This window comes from Lepidothrix coronata, unplaced genomic scaffold (genome assembly GCF_001604755.1).
Source record: "Lepidothrix coronata isolate B3197 unplaced genomic scaffold, Lepidothrix_coronata-1.0 Scaffold166, whole genome shotgun sequence".
NCBI lineage: Eukaryota > Metazoa > Chordata > Aves > Passeriformes > Pipridae > Lepidothrix > Lepidothrix coronata.
In genome coordinates, this window is record NW_016690346.1 from 1,582,249 (window position 1) to 1,607,161 (window position 24,913).

Consider the following 24,913-nt stretch of genomic DNA (forward strand, 5'->3'; position numbering starts at 1 on the left):
GCTAAGGGATGAACCAGATGAAAACTGGAGGGCTCTTCCAGCTTTCCTTTCTACGTTTTCATATTTGCTGTTTAAAAAGATTAAGTGTTCAGAGACAAATGAGAGTCTTAGGGGCAGGTCTTCCCTCCCACAATATACTGCTATACCCAGGCATTTTCCAGGAACCATCTTACAGTCATCTTATTTGGTCAGACTCCAAGGAATTGGCTCAGTTTCTTCTTCTAAATGAAAATTAATAGTTTCAGTAAACCCCCTTAACCTTGGGTTTTTATTCAGCACAATATATTAGAATGGGCCTAAACTTAGGCTAATACCAGTGGCAAAACCTTTCACACTGGGTCTTAGGTGCTGAAAAGATTTATAGATTTCTACTTTTTTTTTTTTTTATTCCTATAAAAGAGGACTGAAGTTCCTCTCCCTTCACTGTGAGACAAGTACTGATTGTTGTCTGTTAAATATGTAGTATATAATAGCAGGAGTCAATAAATATCAGACCTTCTCCTCCCTATAGTAAGATTTTGGGGGAGGGAGGTTATAAACTATACTTGAATCCCACACAAGACATTTTTGTGATGCTTACAAGCACAGGAATTTCACTTGTATACCTAACATTTTCTCATGAATGACTTGGATTTGTGTTTTTATTAAAACAGTTTAGCATCTATCGTTGTTGCTGTGCTATCTTAAGTATTTTGTTATAGAATGAGTCCATTAACATGGCTCTGTTTACAGCATAACAGTTCAGCTGTAAGATTTTGTGAAGACATTGTGGGTTAGACGTTTCTTTGCCTTTTAGTTAAAATAAGAGATGATTTCTTTGAGAAGTACATTGCTTCTAATTTAATAGAAAGTACTTCAGTAATTGAACTGGCTCATTGAATGTTATATTGGCAGGTTTGAGAAAACCATAGTAGACTATTCAGATTAAATAAATAAAGGTACACATACCTTGTATTATGATTACCATTATTATTGTTATTAATAATACCACTACTCACAGAAAGTAGTATAAAAAATACCTTTTTTTTCTTTTTTTTGCTGCAGTCTGATATGACTCCTTTCCACAGCCTTTTTCGTATCTGGAGGAAATGTCATGCAGAACAGCAACCACACACCTTAAATTACAGTCCAGTGACAGTGGTTATGTTGGGGAGTTCTGAGAGACAGAGGTACTAATTTGTAGAAAGATAATTAAAGTGAATCTGCATGCTGTATGTCATATCACAGCCCAGTCTCTCACTTTTCTTCTGTGTTGCTGCTTTTGTGACAGAGGGCTCCTAATTTGGGGTTTTAGATACCTGTAAGAATAGGTATCTTACCTGGGTGAGATATAAGTATCTTCCCTTCAGAATAGGGTAAGGTTGTGCTAACTGTTATTTTTAGGGATGATTGTACTGAAAGTTGGTATCCTGCCTTCAATCTGTTCCTATTGTGCTGGTTTGGGCTGGAGTAGAATTGATTGTCTTCACAGTGGCTATTACAGGACTATGTTTTGGATTTGTGCTGAACACAGAGTTGGTAATATAGAGATGCTGCTACTGCTGAGTAGGGCTTACACTGAGCCAAGGCCTTTTCTGCTTCTCATACTACAACACTAGTAAGGAAGTTGGAGGTGCAGGGGAGCTTGAGAGGAGACACAGCCGGGACAGCTGCCTCCAAGTGACCAAAAGGATATTCCATACCATATGACATCATGCTCAGTATATAAAGGGAGGAAGGGAGGGACATTTGGAGTGATGGCAATTGTCTTCCCAAGTAACTGTTATGCATGGTGGGGCCCTGCTCTCCTGGAGGTGGCTGAACACCTGACTGACCATGGGAAGCAATGAACTAATTCTTTGTTTTTTCTTTGCTTGTGTGCATGGCTTTTGCTTTCCCTATTAAACTTCCCTATTAGTCTTTATCTCAACCGACGAATTTTGTAGCTTTTACCCTTCCAATTCTCTCTCCGATCCTGCAGGTGGGGCAGTGAGCAAGTGGCTGCGTGGGGCTTGGTTGCCGGCTGGGGTGAAACTATGACACCTATGTAGATAGGGTTTTTTTTTCCAACAGATAAAAAGGTTTGGACTGGTGATGTTAAATGTGCTCTGCTTTCCCTTTTATAAATGCTTAGTAAGCATTTCGCTTGTGCATTTGATCTCTCCTGTCCTCATCTGCATTTGATCCCCTCAGAGACTGGAAAGGGAAGGTGGGATGAGAATGATTTTTTTGTTTCTGGTTTTGCAAAGTGCAAAGCATGCTGCAGCAGTACTGAGATGGTCACTAGAAGTGTTTCCCTGCAGGCAAGGTTCAGCAAATCAAACTATTGTTTGTTTCTCAGCACCAGTAGGACGTATTATTATGTATCTAAATTGTGCATTTCTTGCCCTCACATTCACTTGCTCCTGTAGCGCAGGTCTTGTGCTTAACTTCTGTGAAGCAATTTGGAGAAAATAGGAAGAGGCATACACATCCTGAATGGTTATTGCCTTTCTTCCATTTAATAGTATGGCCAGGAAATGCTGCAGAGGGGTACTTTCTCTCTGATGCTCAGTTTTTAAATCATGGTCAGACAGCAAGTTACTGTGAGCTGCGATAGTGCATCGTCTCCCTGTAGGTCAGCTCCTGTGTGGTTAATACCTGTCTATGAATTGTTTAGTGCCTCTTTCACTGTGGGTAAGTTACCTCTCGTGGGCCACATGGTAAAGGATGCACATTCTCAATCAGTGACTAAGAAATAATTGGCAAAGACTGACTTTACATAGTACTACTACCTTGTTCATAGTATAGTGGTATTCATAGGTTAGGCAATTTTATCAACAGAGTGACTACTGGAAATTAAAAGCTTGATGAAATCAGAAATAAAATCTGTGTGCCATAGAAACACTTAGAGTGTTCACTGTATTTCATTTTATTTGTGGTCCTAAAAAGATGTTAGAACTGGAGGTGGTTTTGCTGTATTTCTCTTTCTGTTGGCACCATAAAGGCAAATATTAATTTCTTCATTGAACCTAGTCCAACATTTCTGACCTTCTCCACTATTTCTGCAGGAGAGATATAAAATGCAAGACCACAGGCTCCTCATTTAGTGCTTGAACAAAACTCAGGCTATGTCACTTAATTTCTTTAAGTGGTTGGATCCTTTATGGCCTTTTAAGAATAATGGTACCCACTGCATGTACTGTGTTCATACAGCTGAAGTATCAGAACCTACTTCTTCAAGAGCATCCTTGTTGCCATATCTTGAAGTTGGGAATTCAGATAACTCAAGGAAAAGCATATGCAGAATTGTCATGAGTCTTTCCTAATAAGCCATTGATAACTAAAATCAGAATTGCAGTAGCTGGGTGTGAAGAAGGTGATAAGGCATATATAGAAGCCTCCTGGTTAAAATAGAAGGCACATATACAAATTTCTCCATGGCTTAATGGAGACTCTTTCCAAATAAATATTTTAACCTGTATAATTAACTGGCCTAGCTTGTGTTTTTTCTCTATTCTTTTTATTGACAGCAGGCCACTGTACAGTCAAGGAAGCCAAAATTCCGGAACTGACAGGTGACGGTATCTCCACATATGAATGGGCAAGAGGCAGCCTGACTTATCAGCCTGGGGCCTTGGGTTCTAGTCGTATCCAGGGGTGGTTTCTCAAGATGTGTTCACATTGGAGAGCCTCCTTTACCTGGTTGCAAGGGCTGCAGAGAGAAGCTGCGGGCTGGGCATCCATATCTCACACAACTGAGTATTTCAGGGCTGCAGGAGAGCTCTCAGGATTTGCCCCATCTCTGCCCTGCAGCATTTTTTATTTCTCATTCCAGTGTTCTGCTCTGCATTCTGACTTTGGTCAATCCCAGTTCTAGAGCTGTGGCCATAATTTCTAGGCAATGTAACTGTTAACCATGGTGATGTTTACATCCCTGTGTGAGTATACTATACAGGAGTATATAGGCTCCTTGATGAAAAGGAGAATTTTTTGTTATTGTGTGGTAATAACACATATTTCAAAATATTGGTTTTAAAAATGTTTATAATACCCCTGTGATGATTTGGATTTCACTCTGTTGCCACAAACTCCTCATTTAAAAGTTAATTATCAAGTAAGAAATATTAAAAAAATCAAAGTGAAGCATAAAACAATCCTTTTTCTCCTTCATCGTTAGAATATGAAACAAAAAAAAAGGTATTTTAAGAATAGCTGTCAAGGTAAAAAAGCACTGTCATTTGCATTCTTCTGGGAAGATAGGAATATCTATAGTAAAAATGCAGGGCTTAGAGAAAATAATTGATTTTTCTTCTTTTCTTTCAGGATTTTTCATTGTATGCATTTGTCTTCATTATGTATATAACATGACTTAATGTTTTATATGCATTCAGGCAGTTTGGCCTAGTCCTGCAAAGTCATATCTTATATATCTTTCATGACTTTCTTGAAGCAATAGGATCTCAGCATTACTGATACAAGGACATTTATTTAGCAACAGAACATTGCATATCTCCTGAAAATCATGGTATTGATTCAAAGTGGGAAAGGAGCGTGTCTGCATTAAGCAGATTTAGCGGGCTGGGATTGCATTCTGTGACCTGTTTTCCTACACAGAATTTAGCTAGTATATTCTACTTTAGCATTTTAAAGTAGCTGATTTTTTGCATTGGGTTAAGATAACTGAATACTAGAGAGTGGGAACTGAAATGTCAGGAACACTGAAAATAAGCAGTGTATATCAGTCTTTCTTCCCATATGGATTGTAATAAAAAAGTATTATTTTATTTACATTTGGATTTTTCCTAATTTTATCCAGACATGAATGATAATACAGCTTTTGAAATTTAATATAAGATTTAATATCCTAGTAAGACAACTGCTGAATCTAGTAATTTTCCATTTAGCTTTGCACAAGCCTTACTTGCTGCTGTTGTATTTTTGTTGTTGTTGGGGTTTTTTTCCGCTCATTTTCCTCAGGCTTTCTGATGTTCTGAATGGTTGTTACTGAAGCTCTTTTGTGCTTCATTATTTCAATGCTTTACTTCTCTTTCAGGGATCTGATTATTGACGGTCCTTTCTTGCTGGGCTCTCAGGTAACTTGACACCAGCTATATGGTGGGACTGTCCCAAGGCATCATTTTAGGATACAAATCTCTAGTACACTTCAGTGACTCAGAGAGAAGATTAATCTGGCTGCAGTCTGGTCTGAGATTTTACAATTACTGCAGACCTGCCCTAGGTAAAACATACAGGCTATGTCACTGCCATGCTTAAAACATTTCAATCCTTTCTACAGAAAATGTATTTCTTTTATATTTCTAGTTTTTCTTTTCCATATTAATTGTTGTTCTTTTACATCTTTTGCAATAATTGTTAACATTCTCACTGCACCACAAATTAACAGGACTTGACTCTGTATTAATATTGCTTTGTTGCCATTAAGGAACTGCAGTAAACAGCCAGACTCTCTCATATTGGCATGGTTTATTAGGAGACAACTCTTTGTGATAAATTCTCGTCCTGTTAAGCACTGATTAACTTGAATGGAATCTGTCCTTGTCCATTTAGTGCTTTTTATACTAATTAGTACTTTGAGGTCTTGTCTGAGATGGCACCATTTGAACTAAGCAGTCTGTGTACTGCTGGTGAGGGAGGGTCCTTGCCTTGGTGAGTGCCCAGGCTGGAGGGACCAGACAAGCAGTGGGAAAGATAGCAGACACACTGAGAGCACTTCACTGATACCAACACACAGATTCTGTCTCCTACTTTTTACCCCAAACTGCACCCTCTGCCCTGCTGTTTTAGTGCAGTAGTTTTTCAAACTGTAGCAGAGATGTAAGTGAGGAACCGGGTGCCTGAATGACTGTGTAGAGTTCCTATGTGTTTACAATGTGTTCACTTTAGCCAAAGTATGAGATAAAATTAATTCTACAATTTCTAAGGATCTCTGGATATAGTCAATATCATTAATATTAATTCAACTCTCTTTTATGCCTTCTAGATGCTTCCTACAGTCCTGGAACCCCCATTTTTGATCTTAAATTTTTCCCTTGAAAAATTAACTGACTTGCACTATTCTTTACAAGATCTTAGGTCTGGGAGCTTTAAATACTATTCAAAATTGGAGCAGAGCAAAAGTTATCAATATCTACATCCAATCATGAGAACTGTAGCATGGTACTTTAGTTTCTCCTTGCCATTACTTTGCCTGGTAATGAATATAGACTTTCAAGGGCAAAGAGGTAAAATTAGGTCATGAAACACAGAGGAGAGACTGTGCTGCATGAAAAGAGAAGAAAAAATGAAAAAAAAAATCACAAAGTACTAGGTGAAAACTCCTCTAAATATATGTGGAAACAGTAACAAAATCTGGGATAAAATAGAGCTGACAGAAATGTGATTTTCTTTTTCCAGGTGGCCACGTGAATTTTTCTATACAACTTTGTCATGTATTTTATCTGGTACAACCAGGCTTCTTAACACTCTCAGTTCACTTGTGAGACTAAACAGTTCCTTCACTAGACAATGCTGTACTTTTTGTAAGAATCACTTCATTCTCATTAATTTTAATGAGCATTTAATGCATCTCAAGTGTGTTATTTTTACATCCTGAAATTTGTGACTGTTGAAGGGTTAGAAGCATGAATTTTTATTATTATTTGCCCTGCACTGTACTGTAGAATTGTCTGTTTCTGGCTAAATGATGGAGCAGCCCTGAGCAAGGAATATCTTTATTCCTTCCGAGTGAAGAATTAAAGGTCTGGCACATCTGTGCCTTAACACAGATAAAGGAAACATACAATTTTAAGGCAGTCACGAGAGTTTTACAGTGGTATCTTTGGTTTAACTAAGCATTAGAAATTCACAGGGAAACAAAGAAACTCAAGTTGTCAGAAGAGTATCATTGTCCTGTCAGAACAGCCAGTTCCATTGACATTATCTTTCTATTACACAGTGTTTGCATGTGTTTAGGGGTTGTTATTTATTTTCATTTCAGAAAAGCAGGCATCTTTCTCTTATCTCATGTCAAAGAATTTTACTGACAATGTCAATATTTTTCCGGGTAGTTGACCATTTAATCAGAGAAAGCCACTTCCTTAAATTATACAGCTGGACTTTATACCTGTATAGTAGGTTACATTGACTTGATTAAAATTTGATTTTATATGGTTTAACTGGCAGAACTTTCTGCAAATAGAATAAAGACTTTTTGAATTGACCTCTTGCTTGATCAGGACATGTTCTCCCCTTGTATTTCCCATCCTTCCTATTCTTGATCATATTCTATTCACTCAAATTACTAGTAGTACCAAGCCAGCAAAAAACTAAATCTAATCAGTGATGCAGATATTAAAACTAGGGACTAATATTGGGTGGTGGGGTTGTTGATGGTGGAATCTTCCCTTATTGTCATTTACAGCTTAGGTCTGAGGCTGAGTAATTATTACTGCATGGTAATTTAATACTCTTTGAATAACTTACACCCTGAAGAGTTCAGAGATCCAGGAGGAAAATAATTTTCTGTGAAATACTGTCCCATTTAAGGAAATTAAATAGTAATCTGCAGTTTAATTGCAACAACATAAAGTAATAAAGGCAAAGTAGCATTTGAGTATGAAATAACTATTTGGTTTGTGGGGTTTTTTTTTTGGTCTCCTGATCATCCTAATAAAACTGTCCAACACTTTGATTGCACATGTCCTTGTTTTTCTGGCATTCTTCACTGACCTACATACTTTGTGGGTTCAAAGTTGGTTAAACAGGTGAAAAAGAAGGTTTCTTTAATGATTTGTTGCCACTGGGGTCATACTATATCAGTGGAGCTACTATAGAGGCCTCTGTAATAAAAGCCCAATACTGTAACTTATGACTGTAGTATCCAGCAAGGTTGGAGTTCACTAATGCCTGTGCTGAGTCTCATATTGAGGCACTACGTATTAAGTAGTTCCGAAGCAGTGAAAATTAAGGATTTTTTTCATGTGGGAATTTTCATTTTTCACTAATGATAGCTCATCACTGACATTATAGTTATTGCAAGGCGGTAATATTTCCCAACTACTATGCCCCGCGTATCCCTGTAGTTGCCAAAGTTCTAGGTTGAGTTTAAACACTTGGTTGTGTAAAATCAGTGGTCACAGGTGATTTTGAGGATATGCTGTTCAAGTTGTTGGGAAGTAATTGGGAAGTATGGATTTGTTGCTCTAACATTTTCTTCTGAATGTTCTGATAACCAAACCAGCCTTGTTTGCAAGGCCGTTACTCAGATTGACAGGAAGCTGAACATGAGCCAGCAGTGTGCCCAGGTGGCCAAGAAGATCAGTGGTATCCTGGCCTGTATCAGGAACAGTGTGGCCAACAGGATCAGGGAAGTGATTCTTCCCCTGTACTCAGCACTGGTTAGGCCACTCCTAGAGTACCATGTCCGGTTCTGGGCCCCTCAGTTCAGGAAGGATATTGAGGTGCTGGAGCAGGTCCAGAGAAGAGCAATGAGGCTGGTGAAGGGACTTGAACACAAGTCCTTTGAGGAGAGACTGAGGGAGCTGGGGTTGTTCAGCCTGGAGAAGAGGAGGCTCAGGGGAGACCTCATCGCTCTCTACAACTACCTGAAAGGAGGTTGCAGCCAGGTGGGGCTTGGTCTCTTCTCCCAGGCAACTATCAGTAAGACAAAAGGACAAGCTCTGCCAGGGGAGGTTTAGGTTAGATATTAGGAAGAAATTCTTTACAGAGAGGGTAATCAAGCATTGGAATGGGCTGCCCAGGGAAGTGGTGGATTCTCCATCCCAGGAGGTTTTTAAGATGAGACTGGATGTGACACTTAGTGCCATGGTCTAGTAACCACGGTGGTAGTGGATCAAGGGTTGGACTTGGTGATCTCAGAGGTATTTTCCAACCTGGCTGATTCCATGATTCTATGATTCTATGTAAATTAGTACAGGAAGACAGAACTCTTCCTGTACTGAATGCAGCAGTCACAGGCGAAGATTATAAACAATCAGTTGGCCGAATTACAGTTGCAGAAAACATTTGTTGAATAGTTTCAATTAAGGAGCAGTCTTGTGAGAATCAAAGTTGCTCAGCATTTGAGCAGCGGCTATATTAGTTCAGCTAGGTTCAAGTGGTTACACTCAAGTCCAGAGTAATTTTCCATACATCTGAAATTTGTTGTCTCACCTGACCCTAATTGTGATGTGGTTTGTTGCGCTGAAGGAAGTTTAGAAGGGTTACATGTGCCCCTACCATCAGGCCCTACTTGATGCTGGTGGTGTGAATTCAGGGTTGAAGGGTCTGTGAGGGGAGAGGGGGACTTCTAGTACCTTCTCTTCCCACCATGGACCAGCACAAATAGCTGCAAATTCTGGTATGAAACCTGTACTGTGAATTTAAACTGTGATTATAATCATAAGACAGGTTGTGTTACAGGTCTTTCTAGCCTAATATTCTGTCTCTAGCAGTAAGTGAGAACACATGCTTAGGGAAGTGTATAGGAACATAAAGAGTGATCCTTCCCCTGATAAACCCTCTCAGCACTCAGTAATTTAGGGACTATCCAGTTCAGTGCTCTACTCAGCACAAGAATAAAATATCAAGGAAGAGCCCATACTCTGGACATCTGTACAGTCTTCATGGAAACAGTGACTAATTTTGTTTCATCAGAGGTCAGTTCAGGCAAAGCAATAGAGTTTATGGTGTTCAGAAGTAAGAGGACTTGACAATAAATAACTCATTGCTGTTTGATATTTGCAGTACAGAAATGTGTAGGTACTTCAAAGGAGAGGGGGTCTGCTATTTTGGGCTGTGTGTACACAGCTAATAGAAAAATCTATCCCTCTTTCTGGAGTGACATATTTTAACATTCACAGTGCTTATCAACAACTGATCGATCTTCAGTCAATCGCAACAGAAGATGCAGAAAATCAGGGTATGACCATTCAAATAAGGACCCATCATAAAACTGCCTCCACTAGCGAAATGGCAGGAGAAAGATGAACGGGGGAGATGCTTCTATCATTTGTGACAGTCATAGCTGTTTGCAATTGCTTTAATGCTGTATGCTATAGCCTCGAACGTACAGTGAAAGCTTGGTGCAAAACACACTCGCAGCTGTCATTCTGTAAGGTGCAATTGATGTAAGATGTTACAGGAGACACGTGGGTATATAGTTTCTGCTCTTTTGTTCCGTTTGCGCGTACATGTGTGGGAAGCTAAGTATTTTTCAGGCTGAGGGAGAAATGGCTGCATTGCAGTCAATGAGAGTTGAATCCTGGCTTTATTGAAATCAGTGGTTAAATCCAGCATGTAGGAAGTTGTTATTTAAAATAAAAAAAAAAAAGCAAAACAGAGCAGAAATCCAATTTCAGGTTTCTTATTACTAACCTTGTGCAAATATAATTCTTCTATATGAATTATATTCATATCATGTCAAAAGCAAGAGAGTATTGGAATAGTTTCCCCCCAGAGCTCTGTCAGAGTTTTTCATCAACTGAATTTTATCATTGTCACTGATATCCAGGATTTTTCTTCACCGGAGTCTGATAATTATGCTGACTGGTTTGGTGACTATTTCCAGGGGGAACAAATCTAACAGCACTGTTATTCTTCTCACTTGCAACTGCAGTATATTTTGACCTGTAAAGGAAATGTTGGTGTATTAGGAGCTAAGAGGGGAGAAGCTGGACAAAGACATTAACTTTTTCCAGGTTATTTGGAGTTCAGATTCATGAGTAAATTGGAATAGTGGTTTGGGGCTTGGAATGAAGGATAGCATATTGGAAATGACCTCGCAACAGCCTGCCTTGCTAAGCTCAGATAATATTAAAGCAATATGGACTTGAAGGAGAAAAGGCAGTTACTTCACTTCCTGGGATGGGAGCAATTGAATGTTTGCGGCTTTGACTTTTGGAGGCAAGATACTGCCATCCCAACTGACCTTCTAATGACATTGTGCAGTTTGGGGAGTGTAACTGTGAACTTTATTAGTAACTAATGTTGCTGTGCTTGAGGAAGACAAGAAATGATTTCAATATGAAGTTTTCCTTGAAGTTTCTCCGCCTTCTGATGTTACTGCCTTTATCGTCCCTACTTAGTGGTTTCGTGTATTTTGAGCTGCTTTATGAGTCTGCTTTTTCACCCAGGCATCTTATTTCTAGATGAGTATTAAAGACTGCTAATAGCCAAGTATTAAGGACCACTAATTATTAGAGGCAGGCAGTACCATAAAACAATAAGAAAATTAATTGTAATTATGAAGAACATGAAGTAATTCAGTTAAGCATAATAGCCTCAGGGTGGGTGAGTACTAAAGTGTTAGTGGATGTGAAGTGATTCATCTGCCTACTTTTAACAGCTACCATTTAAATTGAATTTAAATACTGTAAACAAAAGTCTTTTTGTGGTGTGCTTGAAACTGTAATACAGCTGCAAAGTTCCAGAGGAAAATGCTGCATTGCAGCTCTCCTTCTGTTTCGCAGCAAATCTCTGCTGGCATGTAACATGCAGAGGAGGAGCTTCAACACAAGCAGGCTGTTTTCAGCTTCATTATGCAGATCAGTCGTCTCTATCATCCACATTATAAAAGCATCTTTAACTTCCTTTGGGGATGGAGGAGAAAGAGAGTGAGGAGGAATAGAGGGGGGAAAAAAAGAGGTCAGAGAGCTTACACACTGATTTCCCCTGGTATTACTGTTTCAGTGTTTCTCGAAGTGCACTGGGTTTGCCTTTGTACAGATCCAACTGATTTTGACATCCACATTGTTTAATTTCAACTATTGCTTATCACTGGGATTTAATATTAGACGTTGCTGGTGCTTTGGATGAGTCTGAAAGGAGTGTTCTGTAATGCTTTAGCCAAAAGGCAGCCCTTCCTTCATTGAAGGCTGTGATTCATGTCTGGTTGCTGACACTAGGGAAAGTGAAGACCTTCCAAATAACCTTGAAAGACAGCTGACCTGCAGCCTCTTGCATCTTTTAAATATGGGGGAAGGGTGTCTGTGTGTGTTTAAAAAAATGAGGAGGGATTTAGGAATCCCATATTTACAGCATTCATGTTTAATAACTAGCCTCCTAAAGAAAGCTCTTGGTTGTCTGTAGTTTCTCACAATGGTTTAAGGCAAGAACGAAAAGCAAGTGCTTCAGGTAGTGCCAGACTGAGAGGAGGGCAGTCCCTGAATAATGCCAGAGAATAGATGCGATTGTAAATGCGATGATTTAGTGCTGTGTCATAGCAGGTGAAAACTGAGGATTTTGGTAAGGGTTCTGCAATCCTTTTAGCAGGATCCTGCAAAATGTCAGGGGGGAAAACACGAAGATCCTGCAGGACAAGAAGTAATATGGAAACTCCCAGGCTCCCATCAGAGACTAAGCAGATTATCCCTTCCAGCAAGAACAGATTGAAAATGAAAACAAGAAAGCTACCATAAAGTTTTTTACCATGGACACAATATAGGTTAATAGAGAATATTCTGTTGCCTTCCAGAAAACTCAGATATCATAAAAAAATTACACAGAAGTCCTCCTCTCTGGATTTCAGCAAACCAGGGACTGAAAAATGGAAACCTTTTTCAGGGGAGGAAAAAGGAAATGGGAATGAAAGGTTAAAAAAAAAAATCAGCATCAACAGCACAACAAACCTGCAAAAAACCAATCACACCAAACCAAAGTGCAAAAGCAGTAGCGTTACCACTATTTCACAGCTATATATTGAACACTGTCATATGTCCCTTCCCCCAAAAGAATTTTTCACATTTGAATAGAATTAGGAAGGCAATGTATCCTGAAAGATGTGGTTTTCTGGCAGAAAGGAAAAAAAATCAACAGAAAATTGTTTCTAAAGGTAGTGGAAGGAGTTTGCACCCAGAGCTTTTGTTCTTTCCTGCTTTGCAGCCCAAGCCTTTTGCGGCCCATTCGAGTTCAGCCCTTACATTTGAAGCCTAATGCTGAATCCATTACAGGGCTCTGGTGAGCCTGCAATGAATTCTAGTCATTCCTAAGAGAATGCTCATGGCTCAGTTAACAAGGTTGAAGTTGCCTGGCCCCGGGCTACATCTCCTATTTTGGGGCAGAAATAGTACAAAGGTTGAAAACACTTTTTTTTTCCTTTGCCCATCTCTTAACTTTTCATCAGGGATGCATCATTTTTGCTACACTATTAAAATATTTACAGAATTGTTGGGAAACAGAAGAACTGTTCAGACAAAATATTCATAAACTTCCGCTATAGGTTCTGCATCCAAAACTGCTTCTAACAGTGCATTAATTAATTAAAGTACCTTTCCTGTTGTTTTTTAAAGTATTTGTCATTGCTGGAGTGCATCTACTGTTGAAACAGTAGCTCTGAAAAAAACAAGAGTACAATTATACAATATGGATATTGTTTTTAAATTAAAAATACAGAAAGAAACTGCACTTCAGCACTCTTGAGAATCAGTCTGAGTGCTATAATTTGGATACAGATCTTGGGTCCTTCAAGCTTTTTGCATTTAGCATGTAGAAATAGAATTTCTCATGCTTGATCACGAACCCCACTCCTTGCTCAGGTGAAAAGAAAACTATTTGTTGGAATAGGACAAGAATTGCAAAAAAACCCTGTATGTTGAATACTTTCATGTGGAAAATCTGGTCTGGCAAACGCATCGTGTTTGCAGGAACTGAATGCAGGAAGCAGCAAATATGGTTAATGGCTTACTACTGTTCAGGAAAGCTGCATGGAAAAAAAAGATGCACGTTGTTCCCAGAGGTTATGAATGCCTTTTGCTTGAGTGATTTCTTTGCTGTAAATGTAAGTGCAGGTCAGATGAAACCATTTGTAAGTTTGTGATAAGTTTGTTAAATTTTCTTGACAGAAAAGTCAAGAGAGAAATTTAAAAAAAAAAAAAATTTCAAAAGTTTTTTCCATAGTTTTCCACCTCCCAAGAAAAACTTGATCATCTTGGCATGATCCAAAACAACTAATTTTTACATTTTAAATTTAGGTAGGAACCCAAATTGTCAGCTTTTTCACACTTCTTTAATTGACCCCCATGTGGTAGCACACGATCTTTGCCAGGAACAAAAACTGAGATTATTTTGAAGTCTCCAGTCTTCATTTTGCTGCAAAAGGTCACTTTTTGCTTGAGACTTGATTGTTTTCACACTCGAAAGCATTGGATTCCTTAATTATCAACAGTAAGAACAAAGTGATTCTCATTAATTTTAATGTGAATTTTAAACATACTAAGGTTTTAAAAGTAGATCTCTTTAAGACATCTTTAGCTGTTCAGCTTTTCTGTCGAGAAGCCAAACAAGAAGCTCTCCAGAATTTTTCTTATGGTCAGACAAATCCAGTTAATGATGATTAGTTTCCTAATGTTTTGCAAAGTCTCCCTGTGTTTTCTACTACTGAAGATGCAGGAGGCAGGACAGAAGGCTGGTGCAACTTGGAGTGACATTAGAACTTGAAACACAACTGATCTTCAAGAAGTAGTTTGTACCTTGAAGCATTGTTTTTCTGAGGAAGTGTAGGTCTTGAGTGTCACATCTTAAAGCCACGGAAATGACAGAAGCAAAACTTAAAAGAGAAGAAATAGCTGTGATAACTGGACTGGATACTTTTGTAAGTTGCTATAGAAAAAAATGCTGAGATGATCTTACTTGGTAAGTGGATGTGATAGACATATAATGTCAGTTTGATACAATTTTTAGAAGACCTAGAACTGGGAAATCTCAGCTCACTAAATCTGTTCTGATGAAAAAACTCTCAGCTGTCTGTTCTCACTTGCTATGGAAAGGTTAAGAAAACCAGGTACTGTATCTTCTAGTGAAACAATAACTTGCCCTAGAATGGTTTTACACATGCACAGTTGTATTTGAACATACCAAAACGGTGTTTTTCTGCTTCCAACAATCTGCTCCATATTGCAGTTTTTGTTATCTGTTATCTAATTGCTACCAATGCTGGAGTCTTTGACCAAGTGAACAGTGGTTACAGGTCTTTAACCCACAGCTTGGCTCCCTCTGGTCACAGACAACACTTGAAAAACATCCGAGTTGAAGGACGAGTTTCAAAGGTATTCAACCTTCACCAGAAGCTGCTCATGTGGAAGCCAGTGGTGGAATTCACAGGAAAAGTTGGTATCTGTAGGACCAACTCAAATTAAGTGCTCTTTAAAAATCTTTTTTCCTGAAGTCCAGTCCCATAATAATAAAGCTTGAAAACAAGAGCACAGGGAAGGTGTGGTCCCTTCCCTAGCAAACTATTTTCAGAAGCACACAGCTGATAAGTCAAGAGATTTAGAAATCCACCAGTTATACCTTGGAGAAATGAAATAAAATTAATTTAACTTAGTAGAAACATATTCATGGAGCAAGCAGAAGAAAAGGAAAGAATTGCGAACTTGTCACGCTTCTGTTGCAAAAGAGTGATCACAACGGTGTGTCTCAGCACAACACAACCACACAACAGAATCAGTTTTAGGGCACCCACAACTTTTCTGAGCAACCTGTTCTTGTGCCTTGCTACCCTCATAATAAACAATTTTTTCCTAATATCTAAACTAAACTTTCTTTCAGTTTGAAGCCATTCCCACTTGTCTTGTCACTACAGTTCCTGATGAAGATTCCCTCTCAGGCTTCCTTGTAGGCCCCCTTCAGATACTGGAAGGTTACTATGAGGTCTTCAAGAAACCTTTTCTTGTTTAGGTTAAACAGCCCAAAATTTCTCAGCCTGACAATGAAACTGTCCACTCTGCAAGCTGATGGTGCAAAAACACTAAATACACAGCACAGGTACAAAATACTTAAAATATATTTTTAAACTATCACACGAACAAAGTAGACAAATAACATTTAAAACATTGCTTTTTGCATCATATATCTGCAAAGTATTTTGGTCTTTGAAAGTAGTTTCTCACTTGGATAAATTTGTTAGGGATAGAGCTTTTCTTCAGTATTAGGTAAATAAAAATAAATGTCTCAAATGTTGGCTAAGGGACTGAGAATAATATACTAGTATTTTCATTGGTGTAGCTAGCTCTGTGCTGGTCACTGTGGAATATTAAATATTGGAAATCAATAGACTAGCTGTGTATGTATAGTACGCTTCAAGAGTAATTACTAATACCTGACTCCTCTGCATGTCTACGTTCACTTCAGCAAATAATACTGGATTTAATGGTGATAAATGTGTAGTATGAACTGGCTGGCTTAATTAAAACTGTTGGGATGGAAAAGCTTAATGCTGTGTAATGTTTTATTCAGGCTTATAGCAGGTTCCATGAAAGTTTGTGCCTTGTCATTATAAAGCCCTGAAACCCATGCCACCAGTCAAGACAAGGTTTAAGTCAATGTTTCAAGGACCCACATAACCCTCTGTGAGGCCAAAACCTCCTGCAGCCATAGAGGAAAGCAGGGACTGCAGGGGGCTGTGATATGACCAGGACAGAGGCTGCTGAGCCCCAAGTATCTGGGGCGGTGGCAGGCTCCCACTCTGTCTGCTACTGTCTCCCAGGAAAACTGCCTGGTCTTTCCCTGGGCCAGCATATGCCATAGGTCATTTAGGAAAGATGCTACACGGAGAAGTTGTTTCTACTGCCTGTGAGTATGACACAAGTTAAAGAATGCAAAAAACTCAATTTGTCCTGCCCTGCTGAGGAGTTTTGGACCAGTCCTGATTTGCCCTTGTCCTCCTGTCTGTTCCCTGTTGTCACAGCATAAGGGTGCTTCACAAAGCCAATAAATTTTGCCTTCCAGAAGGATATTTTTAGGGAGCTGAGGCACATCAGGACATACTGAAGTGGAGCACAGTGGAATTTCACTGGTTTCAAGCTCAGACATACTCAAGCAGATTCAGAGTCACTGTTACAAGTCCTCGCTTTGACCTAACGCTCTTGTGAAAACTGTGCCAGAGCCAGGAACCAAACCTTGAGGCCTTTAAATATATAGAGATATGGGCAAAATCACTCTGCTGAAGTATCTGTTGTCAAAAGAATGCATAACCAGTGTTCATGCTGTGTTTTTTATGAAGTATGACAGTTTTGGCTAGGGAAAAATAATGTTTTCCAGCCGATTTTACAATTGCATTTCCAAAATGAAATATTTAAATGTTTCCCTAAAAAGGCTATTTTTTCATGTGAAAAGGCATTTCTATTTAGTTTTTACAGACCTATATAGCACAAACTCAGTGAGCTGTTTCCCTAATATATTAAATGAAGTATATTGAATTTAACAATAGTCAACATTTTAGATGCCTTATATAGGGGAGCAAAAAACCCAAGGAGAGCACAAACAATTGTTTTATTTCTTTTCTGTTGATTAAGTAATATTTTTCCATATTGTGTTTTAAAACTATGATCTGCTTAGGGTGTTTCACACTATATGTAAGCCCATATTAATCTACGCAGTTCATCCATTTTCTTTTGCATTAGATCGGACATACTTCCTCTAAATTTTGGTATGAAGTACTTTTGTAGTTGATCTGTGTAGTCTTTCAGTGTGCCAGAATATAATGCACAATAAAATAGACTTCTACCAGATTCTTTTAGGCTACTGTTTTAGTAGCTATATGTCCATTGACCCTCAATACCACTGTCAATACAAAATTAAAATAAATCAAAAAAAGAAAAAACAGAAATGAGTAGCTGTAGTTATACTGAAAAAAATGTTTACTTAAATTAGATTGAAAATTTATTTAAAAATAATTCCCCGAAACAATAGTGGAAGAAAGAGGAAGTATATGGGATTTGGGATTTGGGAACACTGGCAAAATGAGGTGTCACAGACCTGGATGGTGTCCAAAGGCTTTTGTGATGAACTCCTACAGAGGATACCTTTGCTGATCTTGTTTGGAGTGGCTCCAAACCAGGTAATGATCTGACGGATTTAACTCTCCTTCTGGCATTATCTTTTTGATAGGGACTCAAGGGGAGGTACCATTTCTGCAAATGGGTCCTCCACATCCAATTTCCCAAAGACAAGGTCCAAATTTCCTTCCACAGGAAGGCAGCACCACAGACATATGGAATTGATCAAAATTTCTGCCATCATTTGCATCACTATTTTTAAAGTACTTTAGGAATTAAACAAGAATTTTTACAGTAAATCACATTCACACCTCTCTCCTTACCCTGGTCTCCCCTTACAATGGGACTTAAATTACGAAGTCTACTCATTGTTTCAGTCCCAACAAATGTTACCAGAGGATCAATTATTTGGTTTCTTCTTAGAAAAGCAAGGAGTTTTGCAGCTTTTGTCCAGAGTTGCTTGGATTTAAATAGCTGCTCATCCGCATTTGTGAAAGCTTCTTCATTGCTAGCTAGCTGCTAAGAAAGTATTCTCTGGACACATTCATTTTGTTTCAGCTCTGCCTGAAGGCTATGCAGATTTAAAATGCTTTTCAGAAAAAAAATTATGGTTGTATTTTTATATAAGACCTATACAGCTATACTAAAACTAAAGAGTCTCAACTGACATAAAATAGCCAGTGCATTCACCCCTATGGAACCTTTTTGGCAGCTCCTTTGTCCTGGATCTCTGCAGAGGCATCCAGCTCAAACACCATGTACTATTGCTTAAGAATGTAAGAAAAAAAAAAAACTAAAAAACTCCTTTGTCAGAGATTTTCAAGGAAGAATATGAAGCATCAGAATGTACTCCACTGCAAAACAAGGACTCCCTATATCCTTCCTTCCTCAACAATCACCGCAGTCTTTAAACAAAAGATTACAGTAAAATGCGGTATTTCACGGCGCTATTCCCCGCAGCCACAAGAGGGGGTTTGAAGAACACTATCTGCTTCCCACTTCAGCCTAAGCTTTCTCTTCAGCACATGGTATGTTAGTAGTATCATGAAACCAGTGATTTCCTGAAATGACTGAAATTTTCAGTCATTTTGCAAAATGACTCCTTCAGTAACTCATTTGGTAAAATGACTAAAGGTTTCATGCGTTCTAAGCAATGACTGACGTGCTGCCTATTCTGCTAGACTATTTGACTGTTTGTTTCACCCAGTAACAGGCATATTGTGTGAAGAGATGTTATTGGATAAGGATCCTTTGCTTGTTCTGCAGTGACTACTAGAGATGACTCTGGATTTGAAAGTAGCTTCAGAAAAGAACTTTACAACAAGTATGAGAAGTGCCCAAAATCCTTGATACCAAGGGAAGGATACAGTGCAGCTATTACTGAGATCAAAAAGGCAAGACAAGAGTCCAAAACTCAACTCAAGACTTAAACACTACCACTTAAACACTACCTGTTTGTAGCATAAGTTTTAAAGAACAGTCTTTTTTTTGCTTTCCTTTTTTTTTTTTTTCTCTCATCATCATTTGTCTCTTCTTTGGTTATGGAATTGCTACTTAGTTTTTTTATATTTCTTCCACTGCTCATAGGTGTGAAATTATATATTGTGGTGACAAGAAACTAATAAATAACATTGGACTAAAGAAGTATCTCTCATATACTATGTGAACATTGGAGAAAAGTATGATATTGTCAGAAAAGCAAGTATTACTACATATTCTTGTTATAAAACATGGCACCTAGTGATCCACAGTGGTAGTGGATCAAGGATTGGACTTGATGATCTCGGAGGTCCCTTCCAACCCAGCTGATTCTATGATTCTATGATTCTGTGATTCTATCATCTAAATATGCAAACTTCACAAGACAGGCTACTGAGCTCTTAGATTTTTCTGCTTTGTGTGCCAAAATCCTTGTCTAATGGTGTTGGTATAAAACTGACCATAAGCAACGAATACTCATCAAGAGGACAAGCCAACTTTATTGGTCTGCAAGCTTGATTTAAAGAAAATTTCAACAGTATAATGGTGTACCAAGACCACCTTCTCAGATTTTGTGTTCTCTGAGCCCTTATTTCAGAGGGAACACCAGAAAGGGCCATCAAGATTTTCCACTATTTTTCTCCTACTTGGTATCTCTGTTGTGTGGCAGAGGGATAAAGGAACTGAAATTGCTGCTGAAGTCATCCTAGAACTGAAGCTGCTATGGCCTCCACTTAGCGTGGTGCATGGAAAAGTAAGATATCCACAAATCCAGGTGTCTCCCAAAGGGGATATTAAGCATATGATCCTTGCATGGATGGCAGGCAATAATTCATGGGACTGTACTGTGGGGACTCGCTTTGTCCCATTCTCAAAAGCACCACTCATCAATCTGTAATAAATTGCACACTGCCTGCAGCCTGGTTCAGTACCAATCCCAAATGTGAGCATAGCTCAACTTCTCTACTATCAGGGATCATCAACCACCTCCAGAGTCAGCACAATCTGCAATCAGTGCTCGTTCTGATGACTCTGGTGCATCCATATACCCGCCAGTCACGCTGCTCCCCACCTCTGATATCGAGCTAGGTGGTGAAACAGGAGCACAGCTAAATGAAAGATTAGACTTGTTCCTGTAACTCAAGCTCTGTCAGAAAGGGTTCATCCTGATCCACCAAATTCTCTGCCCACCAGTACCCATGAGCTAACTGGTGCTTCCCTTTTAAGGCACTTTCCAACCACCGCCTGCAAAATCCTGCCCGATGTGCTGCCCTCTGTCCTGGTCAGGTGTCCTGGCCAGCGGGAAGGAGCCTGGGCAGTGCCAGCTTTGCAGGCAGGGCTCTTAGTAAAGTATGCTCTTTAGACGGATGAAAACACTGAAAAGCAAAACAGAAATAATACTGATCTTGCAGTTCCCTTAGTTATGAAGATGTTTGGTTCTGGCAGGTGGTGTATGAGACTGTAAGACTTCAGAAATAAATATAGAAGTCCATATGGCTTTAGAAGTAAATAAATGATAAAAATAATCTCATAGGTTGTCTTTTTAGGTTAATTCAAGTAATAAGGTATCAAGAATTTTAGATAGTGCCCTCCTACTAGTTTCCCAAACTTCATTAGAAGTGTGAAATTTTATCTTATTTCACTGAATGACTGAATGAAACAGCTGTTTTGTGAAATGGCTGAAAATTTTAATCATTTCCTGAAATGACTGGTTTCAAGATATGACTGGAGTCACCCATTACATTTTCAGTAACATATACTTCCCAGGAAGGCACATGGAACAGAAATATTACCCATGGCTTCATTTTATATTATGTTAAGAGAGGAGAAGAGAAAAAGAGGCATGTGTTTTAAACCCATTAAGACATTTTGTGCCGTACCAAGTGAAAATTGTTCTCTAATGATACAATATAACATATCCTAAATTGCATTATAATATACACCGTCTTTTGCAGAATATAGTTAAATATAAGTTGCCTTTCTGGGAGCCACCATGTGATTTCACTGCAGTTACATAGTTTAGAATAAAATAAATAATCATCCAAGTTGGCAAGAGTTTCTTCATGCTGTCACGTGTCTTTTGAAAGAATAGCTTTGATGCACTTTTTTGTCTGTGTACTCCATCATAGGGGGGTAAATAACAGTTCCTCCACCTCTGCTGTTTCCCCCCAGTCTCCACTCCCACCTCGTTTTCTTGAAGCATCTCGTGGGTCAGATGTGAATCTCATAGCTGCAGCTTATTCGACCTTTTCATTAACATCCCTGTTCTGTGCCATTTACCTTCTGCCTGTACATTTTGAGTTGTTTTGGTTTTGTATTAAATGTTGGTGGGTCTTAGCCCCTATTTTTTTTCTGGTTTTCTTGTGCCTTTTCTTGTGCCTTTTCTTGTGCCTTTAATTGCTACCTATTTAACTTCCAGGTTAGAGCAGCAGGGTGCAGGAGTGCAGTTCATCAAAGTTGTTGTGTTGATGCTGATGCCTAAGTTGCCTGACATGGGATACCACAGAGCAGCAAAGGTTCACTATTTCATTTGTATTTGACACATGACCTTGAAAAATGTAAATGTTATATCTATGGCAATTTGAAAGTTTGCCCTGTCATTTAATATGCACAGTCCCCTTCTTCCTCCTCTTTCGTTTTTCCTTTTACCATAAATTTTCTATCCTCAAGGAAAAAAAAATCAGATACAAGTTATCTGAATTTAATTGCAACTGAAAGTTGATAACCCAAAATCTTATGTTATGGAAATCTTATAAGCCAAGAGAAGACCTCTGTGGCAAAAACATTCAAGTTCTGCTAGGGAAAAACCCCAACCCCAACAAAAAAACCCCAAACCAAAAAAACCCAACAAAAATAACAAAATACTTCCACAATGAACTAGAATTTTAAAAACTGCCTACGGATGTTAAACACCTTAATTCGTGGCTGTCCACCTGGAGATGTTCTCAAAGGGTCTGATCCAGAGTTATTGTGGATTTCCATCACTCTGTACACAGATCCCTTGCAGATGTCTCTCTGGGAAGCACTGAAAATGTAGTACCCAAAATAATTAGTCATTTCTGAAATTTTTGGCCTTAGGCAAATGCTTCGAAAACAACTCTCCTGTCTCCATCAATATTTGCTGAGTGAATCTGTGTTCAGAAGGGTGTTAGCGGGAAGGAAACATGATATGTGGCTCTGCATGTATATCTGAATTAAAGTGTTTGGTGGCCTTTTGAAGCTCTTTGGGAGTCATTGTATAAGAAAGCAGTTGCAGTGATAACAGCTACCAGGCAATAGGAGCAATAAACAGATTGTGAGCCGCCCATTGGCTGCAGGATGCTTCCATGAACCATTTGCAGATTAATGTTTATTGACAAGTAAATCTGCAAAGCTTTGAATCTTTCAGTGAATTATTTTCAAACAAAAGAAGCAGCTAAATAAGTCCAACTATTTGGAAGAAATTTAACACTGTTAGTTGCTTAGTTGAGCATAAATTTCAAGTAAGAGAATGTGTGACTGGCTTACACTGATTTCATTCTGAATTTGCTGTCTTTCTAAGAATCTGTTAAGAAAGTATAAATTTTCGCTTAGTTCATTTGAGAGGTAGGTAAGTCAGCTTATTCAAAAAACTGCAGGAAGGAGAGTTGTAGCTGAAAAATCATTTTGTATATTCAACATGATGAATCATAAAATACTTTTAAATGTCATAAAACACAAAATATTTTCCAAAAAGCATACAGCATGTGAACCCTGAGTTGTTTCCTTTTTCTGGACAGAAGAATGAGCAATGAGATATAGGAAAAATATAGAATAATTTGCAGGTTGTTTTGATAGAGGCAAAGTGGGCATTGTTTGTTCCTCGCTCCTTGTAGTACATGAACTCTGCCATGATGGAGACGTAGCCTTGGCTGTCTACCTTACTGATTTCCTGCTACCATGCTCCCTTGTCACCTGTGAATCTCCTTTTCCAGGTTGAATCAGACCTGATATCACACCAGTTAATACACACATTCCAGGGCCTTTCTCTTTTTTACAGATATTTAGGATCTTAACACTGTAACTGTTGCTTCTACATAATATGTGTCCTTGGAAAATACTTCAATTCATTTCAGCAAATGGCCACAAAGGGCTTCATGAAGACAACATACCAGATAAGGGATAGATTTCAAAGAATGGTAGCCAAGAGTAAAGTAATCATTGTTGACTGAGTCTAAGCAATCTAATCATTTTACATTTGACCTTGTTGTAAGGAACTAAATGGAAAAGGGGTAAGGAACTGTATGTGTGTGTGTGTGTGTGTGTGAGAGAGAGAGAGAGAGAGAGAGAGAGATTGATGGATTTAATTCTGCCAAACTCTTAATTTTTGAATAGACTGTGAGAGGTCAGCAAGCAATTCTTTAATTTCATTAGCTGGGTGCTTTGAACACTAGATTAAGTTAGTTTATTTCTTGCTTACATTTAAGCCATTCTTATGTCCAGATACCTGGATATTTTCCTCTGTGATAGCAATGCATTTCTCAGTATTATTTGCTATTTCATGCTGGTCATTACTTCTCTGCCTAAGCTTGGGCTGCAGTGCAATTTACATCTACTGTACATAGGCTGGTTTCACCTGGAGCTTGTGACATTTTCATGGGGTGGTGAGAAAATTCTTACTTACGTTGCTTATGTCTCAAGTGATACTTATTGCCACTTGTTACTGCAGTTTTGTTGTTGGTTTGGCTTGGTGGGTTTTTTTTGTTTTTTTTTTTTTCAAAAGCCCTAAACAATTGCAGTAGTGTGGAATTAAATGTGTATGATTCACACTTATTATTTATAACACAGACCTGAAGTTATATATTGCATTTTTTTGTTGTTGCTGTAGAAACACCTACATAAGCATGGGAAATATCCTGAAGATATTATTAAGATCCAGTCAGAAAATGATGTTTTGTTCTCTGGGAAATTCTGTTTCATTGGGAAAAAAAGATCTTGGTCAGCAGGCTTATATTTGTGTAATAGAACTAATACCTGTGGAGAAAATAGGATTTCCCTCTCACCCCCCAAAAAAAATCAAAACTTAACAATTTGACTTTCTTATAATATGTTTATTCAGTAGTTCTCAGGTTTGTGAGGATTCTTTACAAACTGTGATTGCCCTATGATATAGTACATGTCTTCTCATGGTTTGTTTTGTTGTTGTTTTTTGTTGGTTTGTTTTTGGGTTTTGTGGTTTTTTTAAGGATTCCTTAACTTTGTGTTTCCGATTGCCGTTATTTCACTCTGTATCTAACTCCTACAAGCACTAATACAACAACTGTCTCTGTGTCAGTGACTCACAGATCTGTGTTTTCTGTGCCTCAGTTATCCCTATTTTGTTAGTGTCTTCCCCAAGTTATTACTCCTGCTTACACTCGCACAGGTACATCCCTTCCTACTCCTGTCACTGTGGAAAATATCAAGGTCCTTTCCATTTTGTAGGTTTGGTTTTGAGCTGAACCTGTCTACAGATTGATCTAGTCCAACCCTACAGCTGTATTGTAAAGGTCGTTTCTGCAGAGCATCTTCAAGCTACGTCTTTCTTGTCCATTGCACATGGGCACAGTCTATACTCTCGTTCAGACCATTACATGGTAATTACTACAAAAGTTTTCCCCTTCATTGCTGGCAGCAGCCAGTTTGGCCCTCCTATGTCGTTTTAGAGTCCTGCTGCAAAGGTAAAGAAGAATACCTCAAGATGT